The sequence below is a fragment of the Mastomys coucha genome, unplaced genomic scaffold, assembly GCF_008632895.1.
Source record: "Mastomys coucha isolate ucsf_1 unplaced genomic scaffold, UCSF_Mcou_1 pScaffold15, whole genome shotgun sequence".
In the NCBI taxonomy this organism is placed as follows: domain Eukaryota; kingdom Metazoa; phylum Chordata; class Mammalia; order Rodentia; family Muridae; genus Mastomys; species Mastomys coucha.
The window spans coordinates 42994376-43013441 of record NW_022196897.1 but is presented as its reverse complement, the minus strand read 5'-3'; the positions used below and the strand labels follow the sequence as shown (position 1 = coordinate 43013441).

The following is a 19066-nucleotide window of genomic DNA, read 5'->3' as shown; positions in this document are numbered from 1 at the left end:
AAGAGAAGCCACTAGAGTCAGAGACTCATGCATTCACACATCCAGGAGAGACTCATGCCCTCACACACCCAGGAGGGACTCGAGAGACTCGTGCCCTCACACACCCAGGAGAGACTCATGCACTCACACAACCAGGAGTCCCATGAAAGTACTAAATTAAAAGCTATGCTATATGTGCAGCAATGTAAAGAACTATGCAGGCAAGGGATTGCTGCTTCAGTCTTTATGAGGTCATAGGAGCCTTGCTCAGCTGACTTAGTGGTCCTTTTTCTTCTGGTGCTCCTTATCCTCTTAGGCACCCACACTCCCTCTGCTTTCTGTATGGTTCTCTGAGCTCAGTGGGAAGAGATTTGATGGAGACGTCTCATTTAGTACTGCATGTTCCAAGGTTGGTCTCTCTGTCTGTCTGTCTCTGTCTCTATGTGTATGCACATACACATGTGTAATGTGTGCCTGTGACTTTCTGTATCTATTCCCATTTAGTGTAGAAAACACCTCTCCGATGATGACTGAATAAGTCAATATATGAGTGTAGTAGAATATCATTAGGGGTCATTTTATTATTGCTGTTCTCTTTCTCTTCTCTCTTTCTTTTCCCCCCTCAATGCTCTTTGATTTTTCCCTAGATTTCTGCATTATCTAGTTTTTGGCTCTTCATGGCACAAGCAATGTCTGGTATGAATTCCATCTCACAGAGTAGGCCTTAAGTTAATGAGACATTGGCTTATTACTCCCAGAAGCTTGCTACTACCATTGCATTTAGGTTGTTATCACATTTTGTCTACTGCTGTAACATGTGTTCTATAATCTATGTGTATTCCCTTTGACCTGCACCAAAAGCGAGGTTGAGAAAATTGATGTTCCAGTGGGCATCTCATTACCCCATCACTTAATCTACATATTTCAAGCTAACCTCCATGAAGTAACTATGAGAACAATTGTGTTTGGAGTCAGTACACACTGTTTAGAAAAGTGAGTGACATGGCACTTAGTTCTTTTGCCTCTCCTCTGCTCTTCAGTCCATCCCTTTCCCTGTCTAGTTATTCCCTTCCTTCAATGTCTTTTTATCCCTTATTCTCCTACTTCTCGTACTAAGTTTACCCCCTTCCCTGCTTTTTTCCCTTTCTCCTTTTCCTCCTATCTTAGCTCTTGTTCCTTTTTCACTCTTCCTTCTTTTCTCCCTCTATCCCTCTCTGACAGAAATTCAGTTCCAGTCCTGCTCATATGATAGATGATACATCCATCTCATTACAAAAGTCTTAATCTTAAATCATACATAGACCCTTCTTGGGGCAAAGCTCAAATAATCAGTTCATTTGCTCTGTATTCTCTCTGGTGTAGAAGAGCAAACAGAAGGATAATGTATCACCTAGAATACTGAATATACCATACTCCCTGGCTGTGCCTTTCTTCTTTTAAACAGGAGATATTGCTGTGACATTCCAAAATTTGCAGAATGTATTTTAATAAGACTCTATGTTCACCTGATATGGAGTTTCTGACATTGTCTGAAACCATTATTCAGTTTGGTTCAATTTATGTTCCATACATTTTCTGATAACATTATTTGGATTGGTTCAATGTATGCTGCACGCTATTGTCTGACAACTTTGTGCAATTGGAGTCAAATTATATAAAGGCTGATGTATTCTTTTCAGTGGTTCAATCAATGGTGCTTGTCTCAGACACTTCAGGGTTTAGGATGATATGAGGCTATACCCTTCTACAGTTATGAAACTATAAAATATTTATTCACTTCAATTGTTTCATTTATTTCCATGTCCAGAGAAAGGCAGTTCTATCCTAAGATCTGTCTACTCCTTATGATGTATTTCAGGAAAACTGTCAATCAGATACTTTTACTATAAATTTCCAATTTTGAGATACTGAGATTTTATTCTCAGACTGTATTTTTCCAAGTACAAAAACAAATGCATAGTTTCCAAATTACCCCTTGATGCTACCTATTAAAATCAGCCACATCTCTCAAAGTAAACAAAAAAAGAAAGAAATGTCCTCATGCATAGATAGCCAGTGATTCCTAGGAGCTCCAAATACTTTCAATGAAAATACTTTCTTGAATGTGATTTTTAGTGATTTAAAGAAAGTTATACAATATCTTTACAAATTTGTCAGCTGAAAATAGGAAAAAAACCAAACCAACCAAACAAACAAATAAACAGCAATCAGAACTTAACTTATGGTACAGTCAATGTGCAGGGGTTAGAACATTAGTTTGTACTAGAAACCTGCCCAGATACTTCGGCTATTGAAGTCATGGACTATTGGGAGAGCCTCCTAACACTTTACTAGACCAGGATAATGACTAATTACATTCTATAGCCCATTCTTACACTCAAAGTATAGCTCCCACCACTCATCAAGGATCCTTCTTGCAGCAGAGGAAAGATCATTACAATGCACTAGTCAAAATGCAGATATGAACTTATTCTGAGATTTCTATCTTTATGAAATTCATCTACAATACAACTTCTACTTCAAAGGCTTAGCTAACTTCACAAAAAAGTGGGAAGATTCTAAGAGCTCAGGGTCCAGGAGTCTACCGTGAGATTATGTGTTCTAGGATTGTAAGGTAACATATATCCAGGATACTTCACTAATATGGCATTCTAAATAAGTCCAGGAAAATTACAACATCAATAGACATGATAATATGGAAGTAGAGAATCTATTAGGGTCCCAATCCTATATAAAAAGCTACAGGCAACTAATGACTACCAAATAATTAGTTTTTCCCAGAGATTAGTCTTTTAGTTGGTTATTCAGTACCAATCATTACTCCTGAGATCATATACATACAAGCAAATTTAACAGACTAAGATAAATGTGTGTGTTATAATAATAATCAGAGAAAAAGAGGCTATCACTTTGAAAGGCAGCGAGTAGAAGACAGGAGCTGGGCAGAGTGACATTAGATGCATTAGAGGGAAGAAAAAGAAGGGAAACGATATAATTAATTTCAGTTAAAATAAAAATTTAAAAAACAATAACAATAAGTGAAAGAACTAACAAAAACATGTCATTAGAAATACGTTCAGAGAAATGTGATGTTAGGTGAATTGGTCCTAGTGAAAAACTACCCTTTGTAATATAAATATGGCTTGTTGACACAATTAACACATATTTAAGATTCTGACTGCATAAAAGTGTATATAATAAACATCTATATAATCTGAAGTAGATATTAATAAAAACATAATATAGAACATCTATCAGCCGGGCATGGTCACGTATTATCAAAATCAGCCACTATGTACTTAACATAATTATATTGCTATAATGTACAACTGCTAGCCTAGTCTATTTGTGACAACTAACATGAGTAACACATTGTTTTATGATAATACAGTGTCTATGGCATCACTAGACAATTTATTTTTCATTATTATTTTATAGGTCCAATATACACACTATATATGGCTAAAATGTTGTTGTGACAGTGATTACTATCTAATATTATAAACATAAAATTTTATAAAATAAAAATCCACTTATATCAACAGAATTCAGAACAATAGTTGCCTGTGATAGAGGAGGAAGTGGATGGCATCTCTTGATTGAGGTACTAGTTTTTTGGGCATATATATATATATATATATATATATATATATATATATAGTGTTAAAACATCATTTTATGCATTTTAAATGTGTACATTTCATTGTATATATTATAATTCAATAACACTATTAGAAAAATTAGAACATAGTCTTATCTGTGCTTGGTTTGAATGCTTATTTGGGAAAATGTTAAGGACTAAAGAAGTTGATAGTGAGAATACATGCTCACACATTTAAATGCATTTGTTTTATGCTACTCTGATACTTCATGACTGTTAACCCTAATTTGGGAAGGTAAATGAGCATTATAAGACCTCATTACATAGCAAAATGAATGCTATGTTTATATCTACTTTGTTTTTGGCTAAGCTGTGTGGCTTAGTGAAGCAAAGGCAATTGCTTCTTATCATTGTACTTATCTCTTTCTTACTTGTTTAATCATGGAGAGTCCATAAGGAAAACAAAGTTGGGAATCACAGGGCTTTAAAACTGATATAAGACAGATGGGAAGTGAAATGCGATGCATAGAAAACAAGTATCAGATGTTATATATGCCCTAAAATATTTGTACTTCCATCCATTTAAATTAGGGTTACAGTTCCTGGGAAATTGAGATGAGCTTATAAGATTTGAATGATGAAGGCTTTTAAGTTTACTGTATTTTTTTTTATCCTGGACTACTTCTTATTTATCCTTGGCTGGCTTTGTTTTCTTATCCTATTCCCTTTACTTCTAAGATACTAGAGTTATAATAGTCAATCATCATACCCTATATTAATGTATGGTTAAATATAGTAGTTTATTTTTGTGTAACAATCTGTTATAATTGGTTAGTGTTTCTTTAAAACTTTTCAACAAATAAGATTTTTTTCTAATTTTAAATGAATACCTTATTGGTATTCAGAATAAGAAAATTCAAAATAAAATAAAAAAGTAAATAAATAAAATAAAAAATAAGAAAAAAGAATGAATAAAAAAAGAAAATTCAGGAATTATACAAGTTATTTTTTAAGTTTGTCTTTATAATTTAGAGTGTGGTTAGAAATTTTATATTCTTCCCATATAAATTAAAAAGGTGAAATGACTGCTCAGTGAGCATAGGAATTTGATGGGCTATACTTTAAAACTAATGGTAATTTCTGAAGTATGAATTCTGTTTAACTGGTTTTCTTTTTTGCTAAGAACTAGAAGATTTTGTAGAATAACAAAAACTCAGCTTCATTTTGGTAAATACAGTGTAAGAAAATAAAATTGTATTACACACACATTGTAAAAGATTTCTCAGAATCTGTCTCTCTTCAACTCTACCACTGTATTATAAATGCTTGTGGCCATGCCCTTTATCTTTTTATTTTTAATGTGCGATCTAAGGATTTAATTCTCAGGCTCTTAATCAAAAACTCTTACCAATGACCCTTACTGACCCATCACTCCAGCCTTAGATTGTACTTGCTTTTAGGAACAAAATTATACTAGTCATGTATTCTGATAAAAATTCTCAACTGGAGAAAATATCAAAAGATAAGTTTGTGAAAGTTTGTGAAATATAATATTAAAGTACAAAAAGATATATTATAAGCATAAAAGCTGTAGATATCTTAATTTGACACTGTTTCCTTTTATATTTATTACCTTGATGATATTTAAATATTTATATCTATAGTAAGGTTAGCAAAATATGGTATAGATTAAGTATTTGTGTTGTATTACTTAACCTCATAATTCTATATGCAAATATAAGAGAATGAATTTATAAAAATATAATCCCAATTGTCAAAAAGGTTTTTATCCATTAATGTGTAATAATTGGTGTTTGTTTTAAATGCTTTGCAGAATTTTATGTTTCTCATTACCTAAAGTGTTTCATAATTGTTTCATGCAATTTGCTTTAAATTAAAGTTCAGGCTATTTTTTGAGCATAAAAATAAATAGAACATATCAGTGCAATAAATCATTTCCTAACAAAAGCTAAAAATTCCTCATTTTTATCTTAGATGAAACTCGTAGAATAATGCCTTTCCCATGACATCTGAGGAAACAGTAAACTATGATCAAATTCTTTGGAGAATTCAATTGCCGTGAACAATGACAGCTACGAGTATCATCATTCCAGCTATCTCATAATCCAGAACAAGAAAGAAGCATTTTATCCTCCTCTTAAAATCCTGTTGCTGGCACAATCATATTATAGCTTTTTTTTTTTTTCTAAATTGTTTGCTATCTTGTTATATATTTCAAAAATATTTTTTAAAGAACTAAGCATGTACTAAAGTGGAATGGTAGAGGTTAAAAATATAATGATAACCATTTATATTTTAACATAAAGAAAAAGGAAAACAATTCATCCTACATAGTTAAAATTGTTTCCTTTCCTCACAACCAGGTAAGAAAAAAAGACATTTTATGCATCATCCTCATTTACTAGCTCTTTTATCAGTTTTCCTATTCAGTTGTCTTCACTTCTCCTATCCCTACTCCCCTAACCTAACACTCTGTCTTCAGTGATAGGTCAGGGACAAGGACCCAGGGAGGAGTACATTCAACCTCTGAACTCAAGTAGTCTACTGCTGAGCAAACATTCCTTAGAAAAGCTAAAGTCCTACCTCTATGTTGCTTGCTGTCAGGTCAAGACAATATGTGAAAATAAATATTTCCAAAACCTGGTGCATTCTTTTTCTGTTAGAAAGAGGAGGGAGTGAGTGCTGAAAGGTAGAGGACAAATGGTGATTGTGTGATAAAAAGTGGCAATGGCTAACAAAGCTAGATTGAAAAAAAATGATAAAGGAAAATGCTTGAACAGGCATTGTTTATTTATCTTTCATTCTTTATTATTTCTTTGAAAACTTCCTATATTGCATTCTGATCATATTCATACCCTCCTTTCTCTCCTCCCAGTAACACATGTTCTCCTTATCCATCCAAATTTGTATCCTTTACTTTTATTTAGCCCACCAAAAACCATTGAAAGGATTGTTCATTTGGCATTCCACAGAGGTTAGTCTACATATCAGGGCTTGCATGCTTTAAAATAAGAAAATAACTGACTCTTCCTCACCCAGAAGCTATGCATTACCAAGAGCACATTAGATAGATATGAATATTTATATCTGTGATAGAACGTTGTGTACTCTGATGTTGTACATATCTTATGCATGCTATCTCAACTGCTGTGAATTTAGTGAACTTATATGTGTCATACCTTTTCGATATCCTCAAAACATTTCATACTTTTTGTCAATTACTTCTCCTTCGGGTATTACAACCTTTCTGCTTTTTTTTTTTTTTAACAATGATCCCTAAACTTTGAAAGAAGAGGGTATGATGTAGACGTTCTGTTTATGGTAGACCCTTCTGTAGTCTTTTATCACCTACACTACTATCAGTTACAAATCTTTCTGTTAATCACCATGCTGTTCAAATGGAAGTTTCTCTAATGAGGGTTGACCACAGGATCAATGGTTATAACAATATATCATTAGTATTTAGTTTAGTATTATATCCATTCATCAGAGAGATAGGTTCTTTTCTATGGCCTATGAGTTAAAGATTACAGTGCCAGCCTGTGAAAGTTCTGTGCCCCAGTGTAGGGGAATGCCAGGGCCAGAAAGTGGGAGAGGGCGGGGTGGCAGGCATGGGGAAGTGGGAGGCAACAGGGGTTTGTTTTGGTTGTTTTTGTTTGTTTCTTTGTTTTTTTGGAGGGGAAACTGCGAATGGAGAAATTTACATGTAAATAAAGAAAATATCTTAAAAAAAATGGGAGTTACTCGCATACAATTCATACCTTGATTTCACATATAGGCATCCTATGTCAGATCAGTCACTGTTGTGGCTCACAAAGTTCATACCTAGGTATGACTGCTGATTTTTTTCTCTTCTTATAGACTTTATTGAATCTTGTAACCCTGTGAAAGTTAGTATGGATTAAAATTCCAGGCTAATACCAGTTTTATATATTCCATATACTTACATAATCTATATATATATGAAAGCTTCTACTGTAGTAGGTCTCCATGAATTTTAAAGCTCTCTCTAGTGTTATTTATCTCTTTTGGCAATCATCTACTTTGTCCTACTCTCCTTCTTCTTATTAAACCTTCCTGTACTATTATCTGCCATTAGCTTTTTAAATAACCGGATATTGTCTTCTTATGCATGAAATACCCAATAATAGTCCTTCACTCATTTCTAGTCTCCTATGCATATGTGAGGATTCAAGACTAATATTCACTAATGAGAGAAAACATACAGTTGTATTGCTCAGTCCAAGATACTCAACTAAGAAAGTTAGATTCCAGATCCATCCATTTACCTGTGAATTTCATTTTAGAGCTAAATAATATCTTGTTGTGTAAATTACCACATTTTTACTATTCATTCATCAGTTGATGAACAGTTAGGCTCTTTTCAATTTTCTTGTTAATGTGACTAAACAGAAACAAGCATGGATACAGAAGTATCTCTGTAGTAGTCTGTAAACTCTTTTAGGCAAATGTCCCATGCTGTATATTTTTGTGTGATAAATCTATTTCTTGCTTTTTGAGGAAACCACACGCACACTAATTTCCATAGTTCTTACACCAGTTTTCATTCCCACTAGCAGTGAATAATTATTGTTCTTTCCTGACATCCATGTCAACTTTTGTGCTATCTATCAATCAATCTATCTATCTATCTATCCATCCATCTATCTATCTATCTATCTATCTATCTATCTATCTATCTATCTATCCATCTATCTATCTTTCTATCTATCTCATGTTAACCATTATGATTGGGAGATGATAAAATCTCAAAGTAATTTTCTGTGCATCCTAATCACTGGGAATTCTGAACTTAAAAAAGAAACCAATTTTAGCCACTTTATATTCATCTTTGAAAAGTTTATGCTTAGTTCCATATCCCATTGTAAAAACTGGATTATTTTCTTAATGTTTAGTTTCTTAATTCCTTGTATATTTTATATAATTCTAGATACTAACTCTCTATTATATACACAACTGGCAAATAATTTTCCTATTCTGTAGACTGCCTTTTTCCTAAAATAATGATATGCTTTGTTGTACAGAAGGTTGTTAATTTCATGAGGTCCCAGTTCTTAGTTGTTTATCTTAATTTCATGGTTTCTAGAAATGCATTTCTTCAAAGATACGTGAAATATTAGTTTTCACAGGGAAGGATGATCAATGTGACTGAACATTAGAAGAATGCATTCAAACATGCAATGACATACCATCTTGCATTCAACAGGATTGCCATCAAATCTCAGAAAGTGGGAAGGATATGCAAAAACAGTGCTGTTCACTATCTATGGGCAAGTAAAATGGTGCTCTATAGATTGTAGAATTCCTGGGAATTCCCAAATGAATTTAAATATGAAATATAACTTTTTGATTTCCATCTGCACTGCGTGCACCCAAATCCTGCATGGAAAGAGCAGGTTTTCCAGGAGTTCTGTCACTCTTAAGTTCACAGGTAAGACAACCACTCTTGCTCCAATAAGTGGACAAAATGGACACGCCAAGAACCCACAGTGGGCAGGATCTTTCTGGACTAAATTAGTGCCATAGCCCTCTATACACAAATCCTGATCAGACAAAGCAGGTCTTCCAGGAGTGATGGCACACCTAAGATCACAGGCTCACAGGCTTTCAGGAGGGAAAAGCTCAAGTCAGAGAAAGCAAGACCAACATACAGCAGAGATAACCAGATGTCCAGATGTAAAAGCAAAAGCCAAAGCAACAGAAAGAAAGGCTACTTGTTATCATCAGAACCCAGTTCTCCCACCACTGCAAGTCTTGGATACTGCGGCACACTGGAAAAACAAGATTCTCATTTAAAATCACATCTAATGATGATGATAGGACTTTAAGAAGAACAGGAATAACTCCCTTAAAGAAATACAGAACAATACAGGTAAACAGGTAGAAGCCATTAAAGAGGAAACAGAAAATACTTTAAAGATTTATAGGAAAACAAAACCAAACAGGTGAAGGAATTAAACAAAATCATTCAGGATCTAGAAATGTAAAAAGGAACAATGAAAAAATCACAAAGAGAAACAACCCTGGATATAGAAAACCTAGGAAAGAGATCAAGAGTCATAGATGAAAATATCACCAATAAAATACAAGAGATAGAAGAGAGAATATCAGGGGCAGAAGACACCATAGAAAACATTGACACAACAGTCAAAGAAAATAAAATTACAAAAATCTCTTAACCCAAAACATCCAGGAAATCCAGAACACAATAAGAAGACCAAAACTAAGGATAATAGGTATAGAAGAGAATGAAGATTCCATACTAAAAAGTCCAGTAAATATCTTCAACAAAATTATAGAAGAAAACTTCCCTAACCTAAAGAAAGAGATGTCCATGAACATACAAGAAGCCTACAGAACTCCAAATAGATTGGACCAGAAAAGAAATTCTTCCAGTCACATAATAGACAAAATACCAAATGCACAAAACAAAGAAAAAATATTAAAAGCAGGAAGGGAAAAAGGTCAGGTAACATGTAAAGACAAGCCTATCAGAATTACACAAGACTTCTCACCAAAGACTATAAAAGCCAAAACGATCTTGAGCAGATATGCCAGGCTAGGCTACTATACCCAGCAAAACTCTTAATTACCATAGATGGAGAAATCAAGGCACTCCATGACCAAAGCAAATTTAAACAACACTTTCCCACAAATCCAGCCCTACAAAGGATAATAGATGAAAAACTCCAACACAAGGATGGAAACTATATCCTACAAAAAGCAAGAAAGTAATCTTCTTTCAATCAACCCAAAAGAAGATAGTCACACAAACATAATTCTACCTCTAACAATAAAATAACAGGAAGCAAAAAATACTTTTCTTTAATATCTCTTAACATCAAGGGACTCAATTCCCCAATAAAAAGCATAGCCTAACAGACTAGATACATAGAAAGGACCCAGTCTTTTGCTGCATACAGGAAACACATTTCAGTGACAAAGACAGACACTACCTTAGAGAAACAGGCTGGAAAACAAAATTTTCCAAGCAAATGGTCCCAAGAAACAAGCTGGAGTAGCCACTCTAATATCAAATAAAATCGACTTTCAACCTAAAGTTATCAAACAAGATAAGGAAGGACACTTCATACTTATCAAAGGAAAAAATCTATCAAGAAGAACTCTCAATTTTGAACATCTATGCTCCAAATGCAAGAGCACTGACATTCATAAAGGAAACTTTAATAAAGCTCAATGTACACTTTGCATCTCACACAATAAGTGTGGGAGACTTTAACATCCTACTCTCATCAATGGGCAGATCATGGAAATGGAAACTAAACAGAGACACAGTGATTCCAACAGAAGTTACAAAGCAAATGGTTTTCATGGATATTTATAGAACATTTCATCTTAAAAAATAAAATATACATTCTTCTCAGAACCTCATTGTACCTCCTTCAAATATGATCATATAATCAGTCACAAAACATTCCTCAACAGATACAAGAAGACTGAAATAATCCCATGAAAAATATCACTATTTGCAGATGATATGATAGTATACTTAAGTGACACCAAAAATTCCACAAGAGAACTCCTACACCTGATAAACAACTTCATCAAAGTGGTTGGATATAAAATTAAATCAAACAGATCAGTAGACTTCCTCTACTCAAAGGATAAACAGGCTGAGAAAGAAATTAGGGAAACGACACCCTTACTAATTGTCAAAAATAATATAAAATATCTTGGTATGACTTTAACTAAACAAGTGGAAGTTCTGTATGACAAGAACTTCAATTCTCTGAGGAAAGAAATAAAAGAAGATCTCAGAAGATGAAAAAATGCCATGCTCATGCATTGGCATAATTAATATAGTAAAAATGGCATCTTGCTGAAAGCAATCTACAGACTCAATGCAATCCCCATCAAAATTCCAACGTAATTCTTCGTATAATTAGAAAGAACAATTGGCAAACTCACCTGGAATAAAAATATCCCAGGATAGTAAAAACTATTCTCAACAATAAAATAACTTCTGGGGGAATCACCATCCCTGACCTCAAGCTGTACTACAGAGCAATTGTGATAAACCCTGCATGGTATTAATACAGATGTCGGCAGATAGATCAATGGAATAGAATTGGAGACCTAGAAACAAACCCACACAACTATGGTTACTTGATCTTTGACAAAGGAGCTAAAATCATCCACTGGAAAAAGACAATATATTCAACAAATGGTGCTGGTTCAACTGGTGCTCATAGATCCATTCTTATCTCTGTACAAAGCTCAAGTCCAAGTGGATCATGGACCTCCACATTAAACCAGATACAGTGAATCTAATAGAAGAGAATGTGTGGAAGTGCCTTGAACAGGTGAATACTCAAGTGACAGCAGATGCCGGTGAGGATGTGGATAAAGAGGAACATTTGTCCTTTGTTGGTAAGATTTGCAACCTGGTACAACCTCTCTGGAACCAGTCTGGTGGTTTCTCAGAAAATTGGACATAGTACTACCTGAGAATTCAGCTATCCTACTCCTGGACATATACTTAAAAGATGCTCCAACATATAACAAGGACATATGCTCTACTATGTTCATAGCAGCCTTATATATAATACCTAGAATCTGCAAAGAACCCAGATGTCCTTCAACAGAGGAATGAATACAGAAAATGTGGTACATCTACACAATGGAGTAATACCCAGCCATTAAAAGCAATGACCTCATGAAATTTGCAGGCAAATAGATGGATCTAGAAAATATCATACTCTGTGAGGTAACCCAGTCACAAAAGGAAACACATGCTATGTACTCACTAAGAAGTGGATATTAGGAACAAAACTCTCAATACCCATGATACAATTTACAGATCATATGAAGGTCAAGAAGGAAAACCAATGTGTGGATGCCTCAGTACTACTTAAAAGGGGGAACAAAATAATCACAAAGCTAGAGGGTGGGAGGGACTTGGGAGGAAGAGACTGTGGAAGAAGAATAAAAGGGGGCCAGGGTCAGGTGTTAAAGAAGATAGGGGAGATGTGCATAGGGTCAGGAAACTGAACAGTTGAGTGTAGCAATTGGGGATGTGGAACTGAGCATAGTCAACAGAAAGTCCCAGATGCCAAGAATGCAAGAGGCTTCCAAGACCCAATGGGGATGACATTAGCTGAAATACTCAACAAAACGAAGAGAGAACTTTTAGAAACTATATCCAGAGATTGGACATATCCCAGGTTGAGGGATGGGGTCATGCACCCTTCTCAAAATTTTAACCTAGAATTGCTCCTTTCTAAAGGAAATATGGGTACAAAGAGTAGAGCAGATACTGAAGGAAAAGTCATTCATAGACTGCTCCACCTAGGGATCCATCCCATATGCAGCCACTAAACCCAGATACTATCGCTATTGCCATGAAGTGCTTGTGGACAGGAGCCTGATATAGATATCTCCTGAGAGGCTCTGCCAGAGTCTTACTGATACAGATGCAGATTCTTGCAGCCAACCACTGGACTGAGCACATGAACCTAAGGAAGGACTTAGGGGAAGGACTGAAGGAACTGAAGGAGTTTGCAACCCTATAGGAAGAACAACAATATTAACCAACCAGAACTCCCAGAGCTCCCAGGGACTAAACCACCAACCAAAGAATACACATGGAGGGACTCATGGCTCCAGCTACATATGTAGCAGAGAATGGCCTTGTCTGGCATCAATGGAAGGGGAGACCCTTAGTCTTTTGAATGCTTGATGCCACAGTGTAGGGGGATGCTATAGCTGTGGGGCAAGAGTGGGTTGATGTGTATGGGAGCATGCATGTGGAGGCAGGGAAGAGGGGGCCTGAGATGGGGGATTTCATTGGGAAAACTGGGAAGGAGGATAACATTTGAAATATAAATAAACAAAATAACCAATAAGAATTTTTAAAAAATTAAGAAACAAAAATGAAATATCCATGTGCTATAGCAGTTTTACTTCTGTGGATGTATCAAAAGTGATTGAAAAAAACATTTGAAAAAAAAGTTTGAAAAGATGTACATCCTTGTCCCTATACACAATTATAAACAATGTCAAAACATAGTGACCACCAAATTAGTGTTTGTTTGTTTTTTTCTTTTTTGATAATCAGGCCAGACATAGCCACTTTTGATTGTCACTGACTATTCCTAAATTACTAGAAACAATTTAACCAAAATTTCAGAGGACTATGAATGTAAGAACATCATTACTTGTTTTTCCCTTTATTTCCTCCATTCAGGCCAGAATAAATAAAAGTCAAATATGAATAAATGGCATAGGTTGGGAGATGATGGTAAGTTTCTACTGGATATTCATATTCATATTCTGTACCACATATTGTTTGTGGTACAGAGCCAAACCATTGTGACAGTTACTACTACTCTTGGATCTAAGATCTTAAGACTTCATGGAGGAATGGTTCAGTCTATCAGATGGATCAATAAAATTAATAGTAAAGTATTTAAAGAACAATTACTGATCTAATTATCACTGTGTTTTCTCAGAAATCCAATCATTCTTCAATGTATTTTTACCAATATTCATATATATGAATGTGCTCTCTAATTTTGTGATACATGTCCTGACCAAAAGCAACTTGAAGGGGACAAAGATTATGACACCTCACAGGTTACATTCTGTCATGAAGGCAGGCCAGGGTAGGAATTCAGAGGCCAAATCTGAAACAGAAGCCATGAAATATTACTAGGTACTGGCATTCTCGCTATGGCTTACTTAACCTGGAATCTGTTACAACCTAGAGCAAAGTGCACTAGAGTGGCACCATGGATGGTCGTCTGGGACAACCCATATCATCATTAATCATTATAGACCTGCCTACAACCTAGTCAGATGGAGACTTTTTTTTTCAGTTGAAATTCTCTCTTCCCAGATGGCTCTAGCTTATATGTAGTTGACAATAATAATAAAAATAATAAGAATAAGAATAATTTTATCCAGCATACTCTGCCTTGTAGTATAATAAACTTTCTCAGGAAAAGATACCATAGATTCAAAGCAAGAAAAAAGGATTTTTCTGTCATGAGGCAGGGAGACTGACCCATGGTTTGCCTCACTCATGCACTGAAATATGAGGTGACTCACAGCTATTTTGCCAGATGGCCTTCCTACTATGTAGATACTGCCAGCTACCCTTGTACAGGTTGGCTGGCTCTTTGTGGCGTTGCTTCTTCCCTTCAGGTGGTACTTTCTGTTTTCTCAGTGATAGGGCACTCTGAGTGGAAAACACATCATGCATTGAAGCTGAACTCCAGCCTTGATGGGAACATATAACTTTTAAAATTGATTCTTCCTAGAGTTTCTTTTTTCTTTCAACGCTGGGATGGTAGATTTTCAAATACAAATAATCACAAAGAGAAAAATAAGACAGGCATACACATATTAAATTAATTTGATATTGAAAAATCATCAGGATCTTTTAAATGTATTTTAAGCTCTCTGTATATAAAAAATGATAGGTTTCTAATTCTCTATGATGAAAGTGATCAGAGGAAACATGTATGTTAAAACTCACAATATTGATATAGGAACTTATCTTCAAGTTATTTTTCTTTTCTGTTTTAAATTGCAAATGACTTTCAATTCAGAGGAACAACTTTGGTTAAGGCTATAGGTTTTCCAAAATGGAGACTATATAGATGATTAAAAACTAAAAGAAAAAAGCCAAAGATTTGGTAACCTACAACAAAATGTTTCAGTATTACCTGATATTTTTCTCCCTACGCTTCTACCTTAGCACCCAAATTTCCATTTCTGAAAAATTGGTAAATGACACATTAAACATTACAAGGTCCTAAGTTAGTGAGCTGTATGCTCCCTGTTGAACTCTCTTTCACCTGGGTTTGGTGAAAACTTTCATTTCTCCTGTGGCTTTGCTTTATACAATACTATAACCTATGATATAAAGACTAGTTTAATAATTTAGGAGTCAACATTATGAAACATATATATGTAAGTATGACATGTTGTTTGCAGGACTTATAATTTAGTGAGGATTAGTAAACCATTATATGACACTTGTATAATGACATCAAATTGTACTGAACAACATAATTTCTTGCTTCACATTTCTAAGTTTTTTATAGTGTGAAATTTCATAGAGACATTATATATATATATATATATATATATATATATATATATGTGTGTGTGTGTGTGTGTGTATGTACATATATATATATATTATAATATCTATCATATCTACTAGAATTCATGGTAAAATTATTATATTTTGTTATATATATATATATATATATATATATATATTATTCTTGTTTTAGTGTGCTCTGCACGATGTAAATCTGGCATTTGTTCATATTTAAGTGAATAATTTGAAGACATTCATCATATTTCTGCCTTTTTTTAGTCACCACAAACTTTTTATTATTTCCCAAGCAAACTCTGGCCATAAAACAGTCTCCACATTTATCATTTTTCTTCTTACTACCTTGATTTTTCTGCTGAATAATAAGTTATATATACCATTCTATGAAAAGAAAGAACACTGATTATTTATAATTACATACATTGAGACCTTTCAACCTGGCTTTTTCTATAGCAGCATTTTGATAACTGGTTTATATAAACATATGGTAACTTCTCAGTGTTCTGGAATATTTTGAACTACCTATGTATAGTAAGTATTATATTAGTAAAATTATCCTTAGACAAGCACAGTGTCTGGCACACACTATATGACAAACAATTAAGAATTGAATGAATTAGTAAATGTAAGAACTGAGGAAAAATAAACTGGTATATTCTGTATATTCTGATATTTTTCTGTGAATCATATCTCACCAATAACTGTAATTAAAACCTAAAACATAGGATTTCATTGTGCATCTATGAGTGAATGCTACTTCTGAGATATACTAAAATTTTCTTATGATGTGATGTCTTAAGTTTGCTAATACTTTATAAATTCAAACAATACATACATACATTCTACCTTTGCATATGTCAATTTAATTGTTTACAAGGGTTAATGTTGACACATGTAATTAATAATCTGTTCTTTTGGCATCAAGAAATCTATCTGTTCACATTAGAGAAAAAGTTACTAACAGTATATAAAAAACAAAGGTCAAAAGCTAGTTAAGTATAAGATATATATTGATGACAAATGCAAAAGAAAATTAATCACCTTAGGAAGAGAATGTTGAAGCACACAGACATAAACAGGGACGTTTGGATGCAATCTGAATGGAAATGAGATGGAGGATAAGCGGTGGACTGCTGAGCCCAGTCCAGGTGTTGTTTTACTGGTTCAATGGTTATGAGAATACAGCATGCTCTAGACTCTCTTGGTCCTTCTGAACACAAGAGAAGCCACTTTTTGAATGAAAGGGTCCTACATGAAAGGGAAGAATTGAATAAGTATCCCATCCTTTACAGAAGATCAAAAACAAACAAACAAAATGTAGTTTTCTGAAATCATCATAGCTAAATTAGGAGCTGAGTCGTCTGCCACTACACTGTGACCAGAGATTGCCACATTGGATGCTATTTCAAATGTCAGTTATCTATGAAGATGGCAAGTGTGGGTGGGAGAGAAAGAGGGAACATTTGACCATCTGCTCTGTGATTAAATAGGCCTAAAATCGAGTAGATAGTATTTTCTATTTTAGTATTTGACAGTCAATAAATGTGTCCATTCTTCCGTGCTGCCAAAAGTGAACATCAGCTACTCAACCAAGAAAAGAGTTCACATCTATTGTTGGTTAACTATAGTTTAATAGATATGAAAATTCTTCCTCCCTTCTTTTTGCCTCCACTAAAATAGAATGTTTAGTAAAATTTTAATGTTTAATTTAAAAAATGACATACGAAAAGTGGATGAAAAGGAAACATACATTATATTAAAAAAGCAAAACTTGGGTGACTAATGAAAGTGCATGTGCTTTTTATTTAGCAATTTTGACATTATAAAAGGCCACTGTCAATGGCCCATAATGGACAGGATTTGTTGTGATATTACTTTAGGTTAAGATTCTTATTTTCTAAGTTACAAAGCTTAGTTTCCTTGTCTTTATACATACTATTTGAATGTCCTTTCTTAAAGCATGTTTCTAATATGTCTAAAGGTAGAAACCAAAGTAAAGACTACATTTCCTGTTGCATTTTTATAATTATATAAAACATGAGAAACATAATAGTAATCAACTAAGAAGAATAATTGTTTAAAATTTAACCTAATAAAAAAATCAGACACAACAGTTGTAATATTTTGACTTTTCAGGTTGCAATAATGCTTCCCACTTTAAAATTTCAAATCATTTAAGATCTCTACTTGGTGCAAAGGGACTCATAATGAGAACTGTGTGACTTCCTTTTGTCAGTAATTGAAGACATATTTCTTGCAGTAGTGATCACCGTGGGTTTATATATAGGGTTCAGCAAAAGGGCTATCAGCTTTTTGTAACAGTTTGTGTTTCTTCTCCTCCAAGAAAATCTGTCTGAAGTACCTTCTTTAGAATAGGCTGCTGGAGTATTGCAAGCCTTTCCTCATTTTCACATAAAGTTTTCTCTTTAGAGAGTGTATTGCTAGAATTTGAGTGACTTATTCTTGTTGACTTTAAATAAGTACAAGTGATTTTGATGAACTTAACTTTCCAGTAACTTGCTTCCTCTCCAGTAGTTTCTTTAGAAATGTATATTGCATTGTTTTTGGTATTACAGACTTGAAAACTCATAATTTAACAAAAATGTTATAAGTATTGTGTTCTTTACTATGAGTTTCTTATGAGAATAATAACCTAACACTCATCACACACAAACCAGTACTATGAATAAAATAAAGGAATTGCCACATTGATGAATTAAATAGCTACATAAGTACATCTTGGTGAAATTTGCAAAGTAACTAGGTTTAATTGTTTCTAAAAATTGATATATATTTAATCAAAAGGTTAGTCACAAGACTATATTTATTGTCATCCATCAGGTATTAAGCCATGGCTTTGTTTTGGTAGAAATAATACCATGTTTGTGAAAATGTTTATTCAAAGATCCTTTGTAGCAGTTATTTTAACTGTCAGGAGTCGACTTCTAAGGTGGAGTACCAGATACATCTTTACTTCTGTCAACTCCTAGAAATACATCTGCCATGCTACAGTTCAAGTGAGTACTTCAGAAGAGTTCTCTGAGCACAAGGTACTTTCTTCACTGCCTCCGTTCTCACCCTTCTTCATTTATGAGGATATAATTAAAAGCATAACACATTTTTCTTCAACTGCAAAGATAAAGATATTGTGTCAGAAAAAATCCAGGTTTAGAAGCTAAAACACAATAATTTATAGTTTCTATTCAACCAGAAAGAAACCTTTTATGCACTGATATTAAAATGTTTATTTAAAAAAACTATATTGATATGCAAATAAAGCTAGTAATAGTAACCAACATCCAAGTCCTTCTGTCAGTTCATGTTAGGTGATCTATAATGCTATCAGACACAGA

General features: G+C 34.0%; 1 long non-coding RNA gene across 1 annotated transcript; it reads left to right on the top strand.

Moving 5' to 3' along the window:
• The first annotated feature begins 278 nt into the window (after positions 1-278).
• On the top strand, positions 279-5756 carry LOC116091994. The gene is made up of 3 exons (XR_004119137.1): positions 279-388; positions 3525-3583; positions 5576-5756. It is a non-coding gene; the product is annotated as an uncharacterized LOC116091994 (long non-coding RNA).
• Positions 5757-19066: the final 13310 nt, after the last annotated feature.